Genomic DNA, 13,771 nt, shown 5'->3' with positions numbered 1-13,771 from the left:
CAAAAAAACCCCAGGATATATGGGGCAACTAAAACAATTCTTATTTAATTAGTCTCCATTTTATCTTTCTCAGGGACACATCTAATAGTTGCAATATTTTGGATTCAGCAAAATCCAGCATTCAGCTAAGAGTACTCTAAAACCTTGGGTCTCAGCCCTCCAAGGCCTTGGGCCCCTTTCGGCTAAAAATATTTATAATTTCCTTTTCTGACCTGAAATAAAATATATACTTAGCATAGATGGTCGTATACATGAGAAACAGAGAAGAAATTATACCTTCGTGTGTGAAAGGTTAGGATTAACCACACCAAGTGATCGCACGAGAGGAAGAGCTGTGCTGTGGGTGAGTCACAGCTCTGGATATGATGGCTGCAGGGTCGGGCTGAATCTCAGCCTTCTGTTGGTGACGCAGGGACTTTGACACGGTGCTGGCGATGGTGATGTGAGTGTTCGGGATGAACAGTAACTCAGTAAGTGCCCAACCACTGCATTTTCATGGCATTCACATTCTTGAAATTTTCAGGGTATATGAAAACTACACAAAGGCTACTTGGTGATTATACAGGAAACAGAGTTAATAATTAATAGCAGAAAACAGATTTCTCACTCACAGAGGAGGCTGAGACCATGTTGGAGAGTCAGAGACACACGGGACAGCTCAGCTGTGTGTGAGCCGTCCCCCACCGCCGCCACCATCCTGCCCTGCAGGCGCACACGGACATTTAGTCTGCAGCTGTGAAGAGCCTCTGTCCTCAGACTGCTGCCCACCCGACAGGCTTCTTCAGTTGCAGCACAGATCGCCTGGCCCCTGGAGAGCCGGAAGCTGGTCCGTGCTGGGCAGTGAGTGCAAAGCACACTGAGGAAGCTACCAGACCTTGCTCTCCTGCCTTCCAACAGATCTCCATCCCTGGGCCCCTGGACTCAAGAAGGACGGTCTGCCCAGGGGACCTGGAGCACTCAACACTGCAGGCCCTCCTTGGACTCCAGGCCCGGGCCTGACACCCGCAGTAATGGAGCCATCTTGCTTTGGCCGTCTCCTCATAAATTAGGGTTCCATCAAGAGAAACAGGATCATCCTCGATAAAAATGCTAAGAAAACATTGTCAACATTTTCATCAGCAGCCAAAAAGGTGAGTATGGAGGAATATGTGGATAAATCAATACATTATAGTTTGTGTGTGATTCTCAGTATGTGTGTGTGTGTGTGTGTATGTGTGTACATACCTATGTGTATGTAATGGTACATTGTGTCAACTTGAAAAGTTTAGATATTTAACTAAGTGATGCAGCAGGATGTGGGGGGCCTCACTCTGAAAACATCCTCATCCTGTGCAAGAGGAGACAGGAGGATGGTGTGCGTGCTACATCTGCCCCAGGGTGGGGAGCCTGCTTACAAAATAAGGAAGGAGAAGGGGCTGCTCTTGCTTCTGGCTCTTGCTGCTTCTGCTGTCTTCTGCTGCCTTGGGCTGTTGTCCCTCTGCCATGTGCCACCCTGCCTTGGAGCGAGCTGAGCATGGACTGAAACCTCCACCAACTGTGAGCTAAATAAACCTTTCCTTCCTTAATTTGGGGTGTTGAGTATTTTGCCTCAGGAAGGAGAGAAAAGTAACCAAGACTCTGTGTGTGTGTGTGTGTGTGTGTGTGTGTGTGTGTGTGTATACGTGCGCACTGAGGGGTGCTAGAAGGCCCCAGGTCACTGAGGGGTGCTTGGAGGGATGCGTCCTCCTCGTGGCTTCCCTGGGTTCACTCCCAAGCAGGAGCTCTGTGAAAGCCTAAGCCCGGCCTGGGGCTCCTGCCGGCTTCCTGCCCCGTGTGTCTCGCTTGTGTGTTACCACGAATGGCAAAGTCTTCACCCCCGCAAGCCAGTGAGACGATTTGACCTTGGACTTGCGTCCTCCAAAACCAAAAGCTAAATAAACTCCTCTTCTACATTCAGCTTTTCATTATAGTAACTAAAACCAGACTAAGAAGTAAGCATGGCACAGCACGCAACCAACTGATCCTCCAGCCCGTGGGCCCCACCGGCATCCTGTCCCCCATTGGCCTCAGGCCTTACACAGTACAGCGCAGCTCTGGTCTGCTGGAAGCCTCCACTGGTGGCCCACAAGTCACCAACTTTGCCATCTAAAAAAATAGAACTCTGGCTTTCAAATTCAAAAGTAAAAGTCATGCAGGTAAGTTGGAGACTATGCAAAGAGCTCTTCACAGACCCATGGAAATGGCACCTTTTCTCAGTCAGTAAGGAGGAAAAGATACCAGTGACTACCGTGAAAGGTAAAACAACTGAACAGTTCTGCTGAAATCCAGCGCTGTCCTTCCTTTAGGTCTACAGGCTTTTCCTTACTCCTCAACGGTGCCAGCTGCGCACTAGATCATCTTTTGTTTCTGCTGGTTCCTTTCCACAAGGAACAAACCCTTGCCTCTTCAGAAGGAAGAGTCATGCTGTGTTTAGGGGCTACATGGACAATCGTAAAAGGACAGATACATTAGTTCACAAAGATACACATCGATCCTACAATGATTAGTAAGTACTAATACAACTACTATGGGAGTCAAGGGAAGTCATTTTGCTCAGAATTTATCCATAACAATAACAAAAATAGAGCCAATTTTATAAAATGAACACTTTATGAATATCAAGATATACAAAAGCAAGCAAGGAAATAAAGCAAGAAGAGTGTATACTTGTATTTGACATTATAAATATATAAATAGTGTTTGCTTGTACTTAAGGAGTAACGAGAATAAAGCAGTTGCAGTGGCTATCGATAAGGACAGAGTGGAAACAGGCGAAGGGGACAGACACTAGATTTCTTTAAATGTGTTTCCATCCCATGGAGATATTGTATGTGCAAGCACCCAAAATTTAGCTGAATCAAAGCCAAGAACATAAACTCTGAAAGTCACCCTATAACCCAAAACTAATGCATTTAAGCATGACTCTGGTGGTATACCAGATGGAGCACTAGACCTAGCGATCTGATTTTGTGTAACTCCAGTAGGATATGCAAAAAGTAAATAAGTAGCTAATAATAACATAATAATTTAAAAAAACAGGGGCCGGGGAGATGGCTTAGTAGAATAAGTGCTTCCTTGGCAAGCGCGAGGGCCTGAGTTCAATCCCCAGTTCCTAAATAAATAAATAAATAAATGTAAATAAGCCTGGTGTGGTGGTGCACACCTCTAACAGCAGAAGACACCTCTCACCCCTCTGAAAGGCTGAAGCAAAAGAACCAAAAGCCTGAGCCCAGTCTGGGTAATGTAGAGATTTAGTAAGACCTTGTCTGAAAGTAAGAAATAAAGTTCTGATATGCATCTCACGGTGAAGGCTCTGTGCTCAAGCCCCAGTATAAAGAAAAAGAAAAAAGAGCAAAAGGGACCACAAATCCTTTTCTAGTCATATGTCTGATAGTTTAATCACTGGATTTACAGTGGAGTATAGATATGAATGTAAGTCCCTGAAGGATTTTCTCTTAACAGTACAGCTTGGGCTGAGTTGTGTTTTTAGGGTACCATTTCTTGCTAAATTGGAAGTGGTCCAAAGGCCCACTTCTCAAGCTTTGCACAAGAGTCTATAGCAGGTATTCCTAGAAGCAGTGGAAATAAACTAAGTAAGTGTCCATGGGCTAAATATAGGCTGATTTGGGCTCCAGGAAGAATAATGCATTGGGTTAAAGTGTATCAATTATGTTCAATGTTTGGTTATACTTAATGATGATATTAGAGAACCAACTCAATTTGAAAATTAATTAAAGAGAAAAAAATCAATCATTTATTCTGTTTCTCCAATATCAGCTCCATGTCTAGAAATCAAGACAAAGAAGTGTTTCTCTCTGTAGAGGGGAGAATGGAATGAGAGAGTGTCATCATTCTGGGAAATGAATGGATGTGGGCGACAGTCAGCAGTGTGGTTACCAGCATGCAGTCAACCAGGCATCATTTTTCTCTGGATGGAAACAGAGAGTACAAAGTATGAAGAATTCTTGGGGGGCAGCAAAGAACTGGAATCTACTCAGACTTCTCATCCCACATGTAGCCCATATTCTCGACATAACCGCCACTTCACAGGAGGCGCAGGCGCTGGGGGACAGAGCTGCTCGGCGCCAGCATGGGGAGCAGCAGTGAGCCACAGTGAGAACGTGGGACCTGGGGGGCAGCAGGGGACAGTGAGGCAAAGGGCCCAGTGCGTGCGCACAGCGAGGCCCAGCGATGGCGACTCGCCCTCTGTGCTGCCTGGGAACCTGCTCCTGTCCAGAGTTAACTAATGAACAATAGAAGCATGCACAGGTGCAGATGGAAAGATATATAAATCTTTCCATGAAAATAATCCAAACTTTTATTGTAAAGAAGAACAATGGGATAAGTGTGTTCAGAGAGAGTGAGCTAGAGAGAGACAGAGAGAGTAGTTTGAACATTTTTAGGGAGATTAATAGCAACACTTCCCCTATTGTAATAAATTTTGCAATTTAAGCACTCATGGTGTTTTCTGAGGGTTCCTCATTGAGCCAATGTTCATGGCAATTTCTATCACACAAAAACCTGGTGCTGCGTCCTTACCCCCCTTATTCACAGGACCCAGTGCCATGGGGCTGCTGGCTCTTCTCCAAAGTCAAAATGACCACAAAAGGGAGAGATTTTGAATCAACTCTGGACACCGAGAGAGCCACAGCTGTGTACCTAGCTACTTGGGAAAGAGAACCTCCAGACTGCTGCAGGAAGCGGCAAGAACGGTGGGCTGGGCGCGTTCAAAGTAAGCGGGAGAGTTTTGCGAGGGATTCCTGATAGTGAGTCTTTCTCTGTGATAAATTTTTGAAATTTAACAATTCATCAAATTTTTATCCCACCTCATATGGACAGTTAAACAAATGTGAAATACTTGGCAATATGGTGGCATTAGTCTCTGGGGAGTGGTTATTGATGTGCTGTGATGTTTAGAAAATCCTTGCTTTCCAATGATAAATAACCACATGTATGGCATATAGGTGTTTCTCTACGACTCATGGATGACACAAAGTCTGAAATTTGCTCGCAAACAACTGCAAGAGGGCTCAGGCAGTGGGCAGGAGAGCAGCGCAAGGAGGTTGGCCATTACTGAAGTCCAGAAGTTGTACACTGGTTACTGCCTGCTGAACATGGAATTTTCCATGATAAAAATTTAAGTAAATAAAGCATTCCAAAAAGGAAGTACCCATAGAAGGCATCTAAAAGCCAAAGGATCCTAGAGTAGCCATAGGAAAATATGATGGATTTTTCAAGACTGTAATTTTGAGAGTGGTGAAACATACGGCAAAAAAATGTTTTCTTCTAACAAAGACAATGAACCCTTTATTTGTGTGAACTGTATTTCTGTTGGCTGGCATTCTGAAAAGTCATATAGAAAAATTCTCCCAACATAACTAAAGAATTGAGTATGTCACAAATTGTGACACGTTATAAAATTGGACTTGTACCAAGTCAGACGTGCCTAAACAAGATATATAATCTTTACAACAGCCAAGTTCATGCTGGAAAATTAACCTCGTCACTCCAAGGGATAAAAAATGATGCCTTGTCACGTGTGATATTTGTACAGTCAGACACTTTAAAGCAGATTTGCTTCTTTGTACAGTTTCCTTTGAAATTAATGGAGAAAATACAAAGAGCTGAATGTGCACCTCTGCGGGACTGTCCCTGGAGTCCAGGGAATGCACTGCCTTTCTGCAGATACAAGGGGGTCATTGATCCCCATCTTCTGTCAGTCAGCCAAGTTCTTGAAAATGGTCATTAGGGCTGCAAAAAGCAATGGAGCAAAACACCTAGCACAGCCCTCCGTCTCCACTGAGACTCAGCCAAGCGGACTCCCTCTAATAGCTCCTCCATACGCCGGAGCGATTCACCTGGAATACAGACTTACCCAGTTACCGAGGAGAAGAAAACAAAGCGTAATTTATGGCTTACGTCCACGCACAGCCACTCGGCAAACCATTAAGTGGAGACGCAGGCTCTTTGGAGTGACCTTCTCTCTTGCAGGAGGCGCTGCTCTGGAAAGGGCACTGGCTTGGCTCTGGATACCCAGGAAGGGCCAGGATGCTCCCACTTCTTAGCTTTGCAGCCTTGAGCCGGTCTCCAGCCACATCTACAAGGTAGGACCCTGGGAGAGGCGGGAGGGAGGCGAGTCCATTGCTGCTCTGCACACGTGCCCAGAAGCCTCTGTGGCCATGAACGTGGCTGACCTCAAGCTTTTGTCCATAAGAGCAAATGCTCATTAACTGCCCAGGACTTCCCAGGTCTGGGGCTCAGCGCTAGCACGCAAAGGTAAGTGAGGAGGCCTCCTTCCTCCTAATGCTTCACGGCTCCCTAATGGGCAGGTGTAAATTGCAGAACTATTGACAGCCTTTGACCAAGAATGCACTGTCCAACCCAGAAGCCCCCTCAGTAGGAAGGCCAGGGAGAAAAAGGCCACTTCAGGCACGGCAAAGACTCGGACAAGTTAATGAAAATCCAAAGAGCTGGAATAAATAAAAGGCAACTTACAAATGGGAAGAAGGGACTGAAAAGGTGGGTTGAGACTGGGCTCCAAAGGACCCTGCTCCACTGCCAAGGACCTGGGCTTTGTCCCGGGGCCTCACGGAAACCATTGGAAATGGCTCACCCAGGGAAGCGCGTGATCAGTTTGACGGACTCATTGATTCATTGACCTTTGCTGACGGTCCTCTTCCTTTGCCAGGAGCTGTGGCAACCTGACCCAGCTCTTCTTCTGCAGAAACACTGGAGGGTGCCTTTCCCACAGCCCCGTGGGCAGTACTGTTACTGACTGTGGTTAGAAGAACATAACTGGAACTGCTCAGGGCTCATGCTACTCCTCCTTGATGGGTTTTAAATTTAGATCTCTCATGCACAAAATGAAAGATGAATCTTTTCTCCAGACTCTGTTCAGATGGATCTGTGCACTGCATAAGCCCTGCCTCTGGCTTTTTCAAACCTTTAAGACCAATTGCTTGTCCTAGGTTACATATGATGTATTTGTTTTCTGAGAGTTCATGTAACTCTCAGATGCGTTGAGCTTACTCTGAGAGAAAGCCTGAACTACTGTGGAGAAGCCTTTCCCTGACAGCTCAAAGGCTTGCATTTATCTGACATCTTCACACACAGCTCCGTTGCAGCTGAAAGCTTCCGGAAGATTACAGTGGGAGCAAAGCAGGAGAGAGGCCGGCTTCTGTCTCCGAGGCTGCAGTTGGGGAGGAAAGGCGGCGGCAGCACCACAGCTGAAACGGGTGGTGACACTTCGCTGCGAGTCTGTCAGGAAGGCTTGCATATACCATCCCTCCAAGAGCCCCTCCAAAACAAGATCCAAGTTTCTAAAGAGGTGACCTTTCCTATAAGAGGCCATCGTGCCTCCACAAATGCCTTTAGGATACAATTTTCCAAGAAGAAAAACTGCAAATAGCATCTTGTTTGGTAAACGCTATCATTGTCATTTTGGGCTTTCTGTACTCCGAGAAGTCTTTTTCTTCAGCAAGCATCCCTATGCTTGGTAACAGAAAATTACCTCTTTTCTTTTTATTTTATGCAAAGCTTTTTGCAAGATGCAAGCGCCGAAAATAAAGTCTGATGGGAAGAGCAGTCTGCTTTGCAGGCTTGCAGAGCAACAGGGAATTCAGGACAGCGACCCGCATGCTCTCAACTCCACAGAACTGAGCTCAGCACAGTGGCAGCTCTGACTGAGTACACGGGGAGATACTATCAACAGGAATTCGGGCTACCTACAATTGCAAAAGCCCAAAACTGGGGCCGGGGAGGTGGCTCAGTGGAATAAGCGTTTCCCTGGCAAGTGCAAGGGCTACAGTTCAATCCCCGGTTCCGCAAAAAAAAAAAAAGCCCAAATCTGTGTAAGAAAAAGAATCTTAAAATTTGGATAACAAAACTGGACCTGGGGTGGTTTTGGCTCTGTTTAGATTTTTATCCTACTGGCTATGAATACATTTGGTGCCAGAATGTGGCTGACTCTAGAATGCTGCCCCACCGCACACGAGGTACAGATAAACAGAGTGCGCCTTGCTGCTGAGAAGTACGAGATGTTCCCAGCAGTGCAGGAACTCCCGCAGCAGCGTTTATGAAGGCCTTCCGCATCCACGCCGCTGTCTTCGGCGTGCTTCATCTCGCGCTCACAGGACCTAGGAAGACCTGTTATTAGGGCTGTTGTAGTGCTGGAGAAACCGATTTCTGGCACAGTTAGGACATTTACACGAAATTCTATAATAAGCGGTAATAGAGCAGATTCACACACGGCTCTGTGGGATTCCCAAGGTCAAATTCTCTCTGAGGTCGCCCACTGCTCCTCGCGCGCCCGATCCTATTCCCCGAGCCCCTCCCACCCTCCGCTTGCCCTAGGAGTAGTGGCTTCCGGTACCCTTCAGGGGTCCATGCGAGCCCGTTTCTGTCGCCCCTCTACTTTGCGGACAGCTTCTTGGCTGACCCACTTTCCTATGCCAGCGCACTGCCACCTAGTGGCCCATTAATATTAGTTTTGCATAAAATATTAGGAAGACAGCATTTCTGATAGGCTGGAGAGTTGGTCTTCAGATGCAAAAATGAGACCAAGATTTACAATAAAAATAAATTTAGCTAAGCAAATATTTGTGCAATAAAATACACTTTCAATTTTCATAGTCTCAGGTAAGGGCTCAGCAAGAAGGATGGGTTCTACTCAGGCTTTATAAATTCTTTGAGAACTGACCTAGATAATCAGGTTAAATCTCTGTGTAATCTCTCAGGTTAGGAAAACAAAAGATTTCTCTGAATAGATTTCCCAGCCTTTCTGCAAAGATCACCAGGGTTTTTCTCTGCTTTAATTATACTATCTGCAATGCAAATTTCTGACTGCAGTGTACATTCTCTATGAAATTAATGTCCTCCTTCGCAGATGTTCCGCTCCAAGCCAGGTAATCTCTCGCTCAATCTCTGATTGCAATGATATTTATAAATTTAAATTTGCAACAAAGAAAATCATAATATTTCTCATCAAACAACAGTTTTTAGGTGCTGCAGGGTTCATTTTGTGGAATTTCACTCAGGTAATACTAACAACTTCTGGAGACCCTTGCAATGGATTCAAGCGCTGTAGTTCCATCAGTTTCTTACCCTAAAGTAATTTGGGATCCGGAGAAGGGAAACCCACAAATTTTTATATAATTAAGGGGGAGACAGAGTTTGGTGCCAGGCAGCCCATGCACCGCATCCGGACACTGCAACAGCACGGAATGAAGCTCGCAGGTGCCCTTTAGCTTCCTGGGTGCCGGTGGCAGGCCTGGAAACGTCTAGGGTAGCCGGAACTCAGCCGTAAGCGCCCGTTGAGGGCGAGCAGGAAAGCCAGGACTGCTTTGTGGTCACAAATGCCCACTTCTGGCCCTGAGGCACCCCGTCCTCACCTCTCAGCTGGGTCCTGCTGCAGGAAGAACACTGCAGTGTCTGAGGCAGGTGCGCATGTCAGGTCGCCTGGGGGTGGAGAAGGTGGCGAGGCGAAGCAGCATAGCTTTTGGACTCGGTTCATTTTAACAGTGTGCGTGTTGGAAGAGTAGGGAGGAAAGATGTTTGCTTGCTGGACGTGTAGAGATGGTGTAAGGGTTGCTGCCAGCTGGGGCAGTCTGAGGTGCCCTTGGGTCCTGAGTCAGCCGCAGGTTGCAGCAGGGCGGCAGCCCATGCTGCCTGCCTCTGCCTCCTCCATTCAGTGTGTTTCTCTCTGGCCTCCTGGCTGCTGAGTTGTGGCCAGCGTCTCTCTTTCCTCTCAGTGTTTGTCCCAGGGTCCCGCTTGCTGATTCCATGCCATCCCTGCAGGTGGTACCGCAGTGGTACTGCTTGGCACAGTTTGGCGTTGGGTGCTCTGTGGCTTGGGAGGAAGCAGGTGGTGAAGGACAAGGCTTCACACAGAGGCGAACCCTCCAGGACTGCAAAAGTCATGGTGGACCACCAGGGGCCCAGGACTCTGCAGGGGTGGCCTGGAGCGGAGGGAAGGGCAGTGCCGTCACCAGGCTGCGGAGCACGAGGGGCATTGCCAAGCACAGGGCTACTATGCAGCCAGGGAAGCCACCTCCACCCTTGGCTTGCCCTGATGCAGATCTCAGTCTTCATCCGAGGAGGAGGCGGTCTCGTCAGGGACACAGGTGCAGAACGCAGTGCTTTGCATTATCAGAATGATTGCTGCTGCTCCTGGGACGGAGATGGACGCCATCTATAAGCCAGCAGGCCTCGTCGTGACCGCCTCTGTGTCAGGGCATGGCTCAGGGTAACACCCTGGCTTAGCATACAACACCATGGGTTCAATTCCCAGCACTGCAAAACAAAGCAGAACAAGCACCAAACCTTCCCGCCGTGTCCCCACCTGATGACCACCCGAGGCTCTGTCTGCCATGGCTCACAGGTGTGGGCGTGGCTTGCTGCTGGTCTCCCTTGTGTCAAGACTGCCCTGGAAGATCTAGAGGACGGAGCACTGTGCACGTGCTTTGGAACAATTTTATTCATTCATCATGTTTTGACTTGGACTTCCTTGGGAGCTGGGCAGTCTTTAATTTAGCATTGAACACTCAGAAAATGGCCAAAAAACTGAAGAACTAAGGCAGAAATCTCTCCAGGATTCAAGGCTAGGTTTTCAATTTTGTTATTCAAAATATTTTAAAGTGCCAGGATTCACCAATAGTGCACAAGAACTACTCATAAGAAGTAACTGCCAACCCCTAGGTGCACAGGGCACGGAGGGCGAAGAGCCGAATGAGGGACACCAAGGTCAGGTTTGGGCTTCCCTGGGGCTCCCCACCCACGAGTGTCTAGTCTTCTGTGATGATATCAGCGACATGAGAGACAGTCTTGTCAGCACACTGGGTCGCTGGAGACCGGGGACTGTCCCTGAGCAAAGAAGGCATTGTCACCTGGAGAGTGTGGTGGCAGCTTTGATGGTTCTGAAACGGTCCCGACCTTGGTGAATGTGGGGCCAGGGAGATAGCTCAGCTCAGTAGAATAAGCACTTGCCTGACGAGCGCAAGGGCCTGAGTTCAATCCCCGGTTCCAAAAAAAAAAAAAAACCACCAAAAAACATAAAAAAAAAAAAAAGCAAAACATTTTGGGGCTGGGGAGATGGCTCAGGGGAATAAGCACTTCCCTGGTAAGTGCAAGGGCCTGAGTTCAATCCCTGGTTCGGCAAAAAAAAAAAGCCAACCTTGGTGAATGCCAGAAAAATAACCCTAACTAAGCCACAGTGTTCTGTCAGCTCTTTCTTTTTCTCTCCTTGCCTTTCTCAGGTGTCCCCTCTAAGCTGGGGACGGGTGTCCCCAGGCATACACCTTCCCTTGGCTAGGGCCTCAAGCCACAAGGGGGACGCTTGAGTGGACAGAGGTGGGAGCCGTGGAGAGGGAGAGGAGCAGCTCGTGGCCCGCCATGCGCTCAGGTGGAGTTGGCCCCAGCGTGGGCAGTTCTGATCTCTAGAGGCGCAAATGCGCACAGAGCCGTGGGCAGAGGGGCCCGGGTGTCCTGTCCTGGCGAGACGCGGATTTCGTAAGAATACAGGCGTTTTGGGGGAAAGCAGGCAACTGGACTGCCGAAGCCATCTGGAGACCTGTGGGCTCGCACGCAGGCACTGCAGAGGTCTGGAGACCTGCGGGCTCGCATGCAGGCACTGCAGAGGTTTGTTCCTATCACCATCAATTCATGGGCCAGCAGCCCTAAGTTAAAGTCGTCCTCTCTCTTGGCTTTGACAGCCACACATCGAGCCCCTGGACCCCTTCTCTAGCTCTGTGGGCCGTGGACAGTCACTGGGCGCAGCCTCGAGGCAGCGGACTTCTTTCCTGGCTCAGTTTTCTCCGTTTCTAGCCACTTGCACCATTAACTTTGGCTTCAGTTACACACTTTCTGAAATCAAGAGCAGGAGCCTGACTCTTCTGAGGTGGCGCAACAGAGGGAGAGTGCGGCCTCGTCTGACTCCGGGTATTTGTCGCTCTCCAGGGACACTGCCGACCCATTTTCCCCTTCTCTCTGTGGATCCCACGGGAGCACGGGAGGGGCCTCATCTGTTAAATGAAGCTCACGGCAGAGGAAATTCATTTATATTTCTTTCCAGAGACTTTCTCTTTCCCGGGGTGAAGTCATTCTTTAGGGACCAAGCTTCACAAATGCTGATAATGCCTTGCAGAGAAAATGAGCCCCAGGCCCCAGTGACAGTCACCACGGCCCGCCATGGGGTGCAGCCATTTATCCTGGAGCCTTGAGTGCTCATTCCCAGTTGGAGATGTGTAAAGATGTCGCAAAATTAGAACAGATTAATTGTAACGGTGTATTCTTAGAAGCTTTAGCACCTACGCACGTGACTTACAGTCCAGAAAGTCTATTCCTCTCCCATTTAGACAGTCACGGGTGAGCGTGTTGTTGCACAAACCATGTTTTCTTAGTTGTCTAGGCTTGCCAGGTAAAATCAAGATTTTGAGTTCAGAAAAGCAGCGATTATTTGTTTAGTATCAGTATGCTTGAAATCCAAATGTGACTGGGTATCTTGTATTTAATTTGCAAATCTGGAAACCCTCTTGGCCTGCCTTAACCTAGACTCAAAACACGGCCCACCACCCTGGTGAGATGCTACGTAGCGCCCAGCGTTGGTGCAGGAGTCGAAGCTGAACAAGTGTTGGCAGCAAGGGGTCATGCTAACCCCGTTCCAGACGACACAGCCTTTGGGCAGCTCTCAAGGACCTAGGTCTTAGCCAGAAAATGGGCAAGCAAATGAACGGGCACTTCACAACAGAAGTACAAATGGTCAGAGACGCATGAAGAAACGTTTTTCATCTCTGGCCACTAGAGAACTGTGAGTTTTGACAGCGCAGAGTCTGTCTCATCCCAGAGGACGTGGCCACCATCAAGAAATCCAACAATTGTAAGTGCTGGCGAGGCTGTAGCCAAAAAGCAGCTCTTTTCCATTGTCGGTGGGATGAAGAGAAGGCACCAATGTGGAAATCAAAGTGAGAGTCCACAAAAAACCCAAAACTTAGAAATTTCACTGGACCCAGCTGTTCCCCATCAAGGTGTCTTCCCAAGAGTGGACGACGTCATGTCTCTGTGCTCCACACTCACGTCTATCACAGAGCAGCTCACGGAAGTGCAATCTTGGAAGAGCCCTGTATGTCCACCAACAGAGGACGGAATAAAGAAAATGTGGTGTCACCTCACAGTGGAGCCCCGCTCTGTCATAAGGAAGGGTAAGTGTAGAATGAGAGAAATGAAGGAAAATGGATGCACCTGGAGATCATAATGTTGGGTGGAACACAGCAGGTCCAGCTGAAGTGTAGAAGGGCTTGCCTTCAGGAGAAACTCACAGTGCAAGTAGAGAGGAAAGTGAAAAGTGGGAAGCAGGAGGGACAGGTGGAGAAGGGACCAGAGATTGGGGCGGATGAGGGGGATGAGGGAGGAGAAGGGATGACCACGCAGATGGAGGGGGAGGAGAAGGGATGACCACACAGATGGAGGGGGGAGGAGAGAGATGAGCACGTGGGTGGAGGGGGAGGAGAAGGGATGACCACACAGATGGAGGGGGGAGGAGAAGGGATGACCACACAGATAGAGGGGGAGGAGAAGGGATGACCACACAGATGGAGGGGGGAGGAGAAGGGATGACCACACAGATGGAGGGAGGAGGAGGGATGAGCATGTGGATGGAGGGGTGGAGAAGAGGGATGAGTATGTGAATAGAGGGGTGGAGGAGAGGGATGAGCATGTGGATGGAGGGGAGGACAGGGATGAGCACGTGGATGGAGGGGGG

The sequence above is a fragment of the Octodon degus genome, unplaced genomic scaffold (assembly GCF_000260255.1).
Source record: "Octodon degus isolate 3935 unplaced genomic scaffold, OctDeg1.0 scaffold00075, whole genome shotgun sequence".
In the NCBI taxonomy this organism is placed as follows: Eukaryota; Metazoa; Chordata; class Mammalia; order Rodentia; family Octodontidae; genus Octodon; species Octodon degus.
Note: the sequence above shows the minus strand (reverse complement) of the source record.